Genomic DNA, 7,241 nt, shown 5'->3' on the forward strand with positions numbered 1-7,241 from the left:
GCGCCGGGGCTCCTGGCCCGGCTGCGGGAGCCTGACAGGACACACAGCGACCCACCCTCGCCTCCTCCTCCTCCTCCTCCCCCCCGGCTCGGGACCGGCCCCTTTTCCACGCAGAGCGGCCTCCTGTGCTGCGGGGAATCCCGGCAGGGCCCGCATCCCTCAGCCGGGGTCCCTCAGCCGGGGTCCCTCAGCCGGGGTCCCTCAGCGGAGCCGTGCCCGCTGCCTCTTCCTCAGCCCCCTCTTGTGCCCCGCAGGACGGGGGGCTCCGAGGGGCTGCCACTTGTCATTTAGGCACCTACAGCCCCTCTCAGCGAGGGGAATGCTGAGGGGACAGTTCCTACAGCTGGCTGGGTGCCGAGCAAGGGCCAGGCTGGTGCCCCAGTGTCTCCTACCCACACCCTTAGGGAGCACAAGCCCAGGAGATTCCTCAAAGTTGGGGTTTTCCTAAGGGGTGGTAAAACCCTCTGGTTCCACCCTCTGTGAAGGGAAAGCTTCTCTCACTCGCCATCTGGGGAGCCCCGGCTGGTTTAGGAAAGCAGCCCCCAGGGCAGGGCAGGGCTCCCTCCGCACCCTCACCTTGGCAGCCGCCCCAGCGCCAAGGTGGCCAAGGCACACAATTCCACCTCCCTCGGCCATCCAGACTGTGCTTTCAGCCGGACAAAGCTGGGGTGACCTCCTGCCCTTCCCTACATTTCCCGAAGGCTCCGGGTGAAGGTGGACGCTTGTGGGACAGGCTGGATTCTGCCTGGCAGCTGCCAGGGATGTTCCTGGGGCATGGCTCTGCCAGCTGGCACCGACCCGGCAGCTCTCAGCTCCGGGCGTTCTGGAGCTGGTACCTGCAGCGCTCACCTCACCCCAAATCAGGCGTATTTGCTACTTTGTTTTTCTATGACAGCAGTAGCTTCTCAAATCTAGCAGACTCAAACTTCCTCTTTTTGCTTTGTTTTGGGGTGTTTTTTTGTTTGTGGTTTGTTTTGGGTTTTTTTTTGTTTTGATTTTTTTGGGGGTCTTCTTCTCTTCTCTTCTCTTCTCTTCTCTTCTCTTCTCTTCTCTTCTCTTCTCTTCTCTTCTCTTCTCTTCTCTTCTCTTCTCTTCTCTTCTCTTCTCTTCTCTTCTCTTCTCTTCTCTTCTCTTCTCTTCTCTTCTCTTCTCTTCTCTTCTCTTCTCTTCTCTTCTCTTCTCTTCTCTTCTCTTCTCTTCTCTTCTCTTCTCTTCTCCTCTTCCCTTCCCTTCCCTTCCCTTCCCTTCCCTTCCCTTCCCTTCCCTTCTCTTCCCCTTCCCTTCCCTTCTCTTCCCCTTCCCTTCCCCAATGCTCAGTGTCTCTCTGGACTTTCTGAAGCTTTGTGTCCTCCAGATTTCACAAGTGTTTTTTGAGATGCTGTCCTTTCAGAAAGGAAGAGGACAGCTGGAGATGGAGCAAAGGGAAGGTCATGGTCAGCATCTTTGGGAGTCCTTGTTAGCAAATGGATGGCTCAAACTGAGGCTGAGGTGACACCATGTTGGCACACAGAGCCCTGCTGGCATTGCCAGCAGGAGGGAAGGAATCAAAGACCTGTCCAGTCCTTTTCCCACTGGGATCACTGTCAGCTACAAAGGCTTCTGTAGTGGCCACACCTTCAGTGGGAGCTGCAGAACTGGGCAGCACTGCTGGGACTGATGTAAGGCTGATGAGGAGGGGAAGAGAAGATGCTGGTAGAAAGCTGGAGGGAGGTAGGGACGGGATGCTTCAGGCCCCCAGAAGCAGCCCAAGTGGTTCCTGTACTGATTTGATCCCTGCCAGAAGAAGTTGAAGCATTTTCTTCAGCTCCTCACCTTTTGAAAGTGCAGCGGAAGAGGTCTCAAGCATCCATTTGGGAATCACTGAAGATACTGCGATGGTTCAGGCTGAGACCTGGGTTAAGAACACACCAACAGGATGGTTTTAAGTATTTTTCCTTTGTTTCCAGTTATTCCCAAATGTCTTGCCTAGCTCAGACAGAGAAGTGCATGGGAGCAGCATGGGAAATAGGACTGCAGCCTCCTGTGCCTTCACTACTGACATTAGGGTGGTCTCAACCTGCTCTGTGTTTCATTACCCTGGGGACACAGATGTGTAAAAGTCCTACAATGTATGATTAGAAATGCTGAAAACAGGCATCCAAACCAATATATATAGGATTATTTTCCTCCTGTTCTGGAAAACCTAAAGGGAATCAAAACACCTCTGTAAAAGGAAGCCAAAAGCAGCCTGCTAACCCTAGGGGTAACAGTAGTTTCTGGTCAGCAAGAGGAGATGTTTCTCAGTTTGAAATGACCACTGCACAGTCAGGAGGCATTTGAATACCATCCAAATCTCAGCAGCTGCAGCATTTGGCCACTCCGTATCTCCCACTGCCCAGGCGGGGATCTGAGGTCCAGGTGTATCAAACAGTGAGACTCTGCAAAGATGCTGCAATAAAGCTGAGCCCTAAGCACACCTGGTGAAAAGAGGGTATTCAAGCCAGAACAGGATCCTCCAGGGATAACCAACAGGCATGAGAGAGTGGGCTGGGAAAAGCACTGCCCTTCCTAAAGGGATTAGGAACAGCCAGTTCTGCTTATGCTCCCCACAGCAAGGGCACGTAAGGACACAGCACGTGTGTAAGACCAAGGTGTGTTTTAATGTGGTTCAGATGCAGTTAGGCTTGCTGAGTGAACATTGAGCCTGGGGTCTTGATTGTTCACATTATCCCCTCTTCCTCCTCCTTGGAATACATTCTCCTGGTTTGGGGTGTGAACGTGGCAGGCACAGTTCCGGGGATGCTGCTGGAGTCCCAGACAAGCAGTTACTCAGGTGTGCTCACATCAGACATGTTCGATGCTGATTTTTGCAGACTTAGCAAGATGAGCAGCTGTTCTTTGGATGGGAGCTCAGCAAATTAAATTTCCTGATGTGCCTGCAGCCAGCATGAGCAGAGACAGCAGAGAGAGGGGCATGATCCAACAGCTGAGCTTTCACACACATTTCACCTGGAACAGGTCATTTTATATCAAGGAGTCTCTGTGTTGACACACAAACACAAGCACCTTGGTGACCTCATGCAGGGTGAAATGCCCAACCAGAAGTGTCTGAAACAGCAACTAAATGTACCCAAAGCACCAACAAACTGTACACTTTAGTGGCATTCAAAGCCAGCAAGTGGATCAAGAAATTGGCAAGAATCCCAAAGAGTTACACAGGTGTAGTCATAGAGAAATGTCCAGAGGTAAAATTAATTACCATGAAGTTCAGGGAATTGCATTCCATATTTTCCTTCAGGTCTTAATCTAAGCAATCTCCTCTGAAGCATCTGGATGTAATCTGCTGGTCTCCAATTCTGGCACTATTGAGAGGTGCCTGTGTTACTGAAAGAATCACAGAATGATTTGAGTTGGAAGGGAGCATAAAAATGTTCTAGTTCCAACCCCCCTGCCATAAGCAGGGGTGCCACCAGGTTGCTCCAACCTGGGCTTACACACTTCCAGAAATGGGGCATCCACATCTTCTCTGGGCAGCCTGTTCCTGTGCCTCACCATCATGTGCAAAAAGAATTGATTTCTAATATCTAACCTAAACATCTCCTCTTTTAGTTTAAAACTGCTACCCCTTGTGCTGTCACTAAATGTCCAGGTAAAAAGTCAGTCTCCCTGGTTTTTATAAGCTCTCTGTAAGGACTGAAAGGCTGCAATAAGAAGTCTCCAGAGCCTTTTCTTCTCCAAGCTGAACACCCCCAGCTCTCCCAGCCTGTCTCCATAGCAGAGGTTCTCCAACCCCCAGAGCATCTTTGTGGCCTCCTCTGGACCTGCTCCAACATATTTTTGTCATGTTGAAGGCTCCAAACCTGGATGAAGCCCTCCAGGCAGGGTTCCATGAGGACAGAGAAGAGTAGAAAGGTATTTTCTGGGGTCCCAGTGTCTGCTGGTCTCCCTGCTGCCATTAGCTGTGTGCACCATAGCCCAGCAGAGCATTTCAAAACTTCCAAATGTGGTATTATTCTGATGAAAGTCACCCAAAGTCTCAGCAAAAGGGCCTTGATTCTAGGGGTGTCTGACTGCATCTGGGGCACTGCTGTACATTCTTATGTGTGATTTCCCAGAATGGCTGGTGATGGGATTAATGTCAGGGCAGTCACACCAAGACTGTTCCTTGCAGGTACACCCTGTTCTTACCTGGATCACTGGAAATTTCCAGATATGAAATGCAATATGAGAAGAGGATGCTGGCTATCTCATCAGACACAGAAGTTGTAAAATTTCTCCCGAGGTGCAAGCCAAACTAGCAAAATTCAATTATTCTGAGGGACAGGCTCTGCATAGCACTAATTCATGTGGTTCAGGGCAGACAGTGCATTAAAGCTTCCTTCCAGAGGAATCCCAGCCATGAGAGAACAACTCATGGAACAGCCCAATGAAAACACAGCACAAAACACCCTACTAAGATCCTGTCCTCAGGAAATCCTCAGGAGGTTCACCTAAACTGATGGTGGCACAAAACACCCTACTAAGATCCTGTCCTCCTCAGGAAATCATCAGGAGGTTCACCTAAACTCTGAGCTGGTAGGGCTCTGAGCATCCTCAGCACTTGTTTCTCCAGTATAATGTCTGTAGGTTGGGAGGTTTCAGCTTTTTGGGCTTATTTGGGCAGTATATTTGAGCAGTTTGTGCCATCTAGTGGTCAAATGAATTTCTCAGTCGATATTTGTACCCCAAAAAACTATTAAACCACATTTAGTGGTTGAGAGATGACTGAAATAAGGGGTTGCAAAGTTGTTTTTTAAAGTAAACTTTGTTATAAAGAGACTTTTTAATCTCTTCAAAGCAGCAGTGATTTGCTTCCTGTTCCAAAGGCCCAGATGACTCCAGAACAGCTTTAAGTTTCTGATGGGACAGGACTGGTCACCCTAAACTAGGGGCACGAGAATAAAAAATGTTAATCAAAAAATAGAAATAAAGAATTTAAAAATCAGTTTATATACAAAATTCAAGCTAAACTAGGCACCATCAGCACAGCAAAGACTGGCTGCCCTGTCCTGCTGCTCTCGCTGCTCTGGAGAAGCCCTGTCAGCCACAGCTACAATTGCACTCATTGAGGGTTTTCCTAAGCTAACTTTGAGGTAGGTAACTTAAATACTGACAGATTGTGCCACAAATAGTGGGGTCAGCAGGACAGGGCAGTGACCATCCCCCTGGATTTGTCAGTGGTGAGGCCACAACTTGAATCCTGGGTTCAGTTTTGGGCTGCTCACTACAAGAAGGAAATTGAGGAGCTGGAGTGTGTCTAGAGAAAGGAAGGGGGCTGGGGAAGGGGCTGGAGCACCAAAATGGAGCTGGAGGAGCTCAGCATGGAGAAAAGGAGGCTGAGGGGTGAAGTTCTCACTCTCTACAGCTCCCTGACAGGAGAGTGCAGCCAGGCAAGGGTCAATCTCTTCCCCCAGGTAACCAAGATGAGAGGAACGGCCTCAAGTTGCAGCAGGGGATATCCAGGTTGCACATTAGGGAAAATTTCTCCACCAAAAGTGGTGTCAAGCACTGGAGCAGGTTGCTCAGGGCAGTGGTGGAATCACCATCCCTGGAAGTATTCAAAAAACGCATGGATGTGGAAGTTGGGGATTGCTGTGGTGGAGATGGCAGTGCTGGGGTGAGGGTTGGACCAGATGGCCTTGAGGGTGTGTTCCAACCTAGATGATTCCATGATTATTGAAAAACCCTGCTCCCACCCACTCTGTTCCCCTCCTGTACAAACCTCCTTCCAGACACATCACTGCTCCCACCCCTCTCACCTGGCGGAGAGCTGAAAGGCTCTGCTGGCATTCCTTGTGAACTTCTGGAGGTAAGTTCAGGGCTCAGACTGAGACACAATCAGTGGAAAAGAAAGGGTGAGTAACAGCAGACTTGTGCCACAGAAATCTTTTACTGAAACATCAAAGTATAACATAACATAAGGGAAGATAACAGAATATTATTAGTATTATATCGTGAATATCATATAACACAATATAGTGTACAAGATAATGTAATGTACTGTCATGGGATATAATATACTATAATATAATGAATATAATATAAATTATAATATCATATAGTAACATATCATCATATATGTATAATGTACTATAATGTAATATAATAATTATATTCTATATTATATATAATATTTTATTCTATACATACATACATACATATTTTATATATTTTAATTTATTTTATATATTTATACATATTTATATATTTATGTATTTATATATTTATATATAAAATTATATGTACTATATATAAATATATTAATATAATATATGAAATAAATTATACATAGATTTATATATTTATATATTTTATATTTACATATTTTATATTTATATATATTACATCTTTTATATGCATATTTTTATATGTTTTATGTATATATATTTTTTAATTTTTTTTTTTATATAATACACATATTTGACTGCTGTTTTGTCCCAGAGTTCACACAGTAATTCTGTCATTTGCATTGAAACTGCTCAGGTGTCTCCAACAATCCTTTCTTTGTGGAAGAGTGGAAGGTATACCCCAACAACTTTTTCCAAAAGGCATCTTCCTCCCTTCTTTCCCCCTTTTGCTTTGCTCTCTTTATCTCATCACTTTAAGCACCCAAAGAACCAGGGAGGCAAAAAACCTGTTTCAAAAGCACCCAGGAGCAATGTGCGCCTGAAAATATCATCAGATGTTCTCATGTGACCGATTTTGGAAAATTGGAACTATCACACCATCAGCTATGATTTTTTCCCAGCAGAATGGAATAAAGGGTATTTGTGTGGGTCAGGGTCCAGCCCCAAGGTCTCAGCCTGCCCCTGTGGGTTGGCTGGGTGGGAGGGCCCTTGGGGGAGCCCAGCGCTGCTGCCTCCACACACTGAGAACCAAACTTCACCTCGTTTGCTATAAACAGACGAGCTGGAGCTCTTGCTGAGATCTTTTGAAGTTTTTGGATACTGCGAGCTCTGTGCCTAGCAGGAAATTAGTCAAACATCACGGGAAGCTACAAAAGCAAGGAGTGAGCCTATCCAATCCAGGGCTGTTATCGAGTGAAGACACTATTTGGATAACCCTTGCTCAGGCACCCCAGCTCAGGCTTGTGTTGCAAGGCTAATATTTACCCACGGCCTAAACAAAGTCAGCATTTCAGAACTTTGCTCAAAATGCTGCACAAACCTGGGCTGTTTCCTTGAACTTGTCTCAGAGAAGGGAAGAACCTGTGTGAGCTGCTC

The sequence above is a fragment of the Pyrgilauda ruficollis genome, unplaced genomic scaffold (assembly GCF_017590135.1).
Source record: "Pyrgilauda ruficollis isolate IOZ18807 unplaced genomic scaffold, ASM1759013v1 scaffold61, whole genome shotgun sequence".
In the NCBI taxonomy this organism is placed as follows: domain Eukaryota; kingdom Metazoa; phylum Chordata; class Aves; order Passeriformes; family Passeridae; genus Pyrgilauda; species Pyrgilauda ruficollis.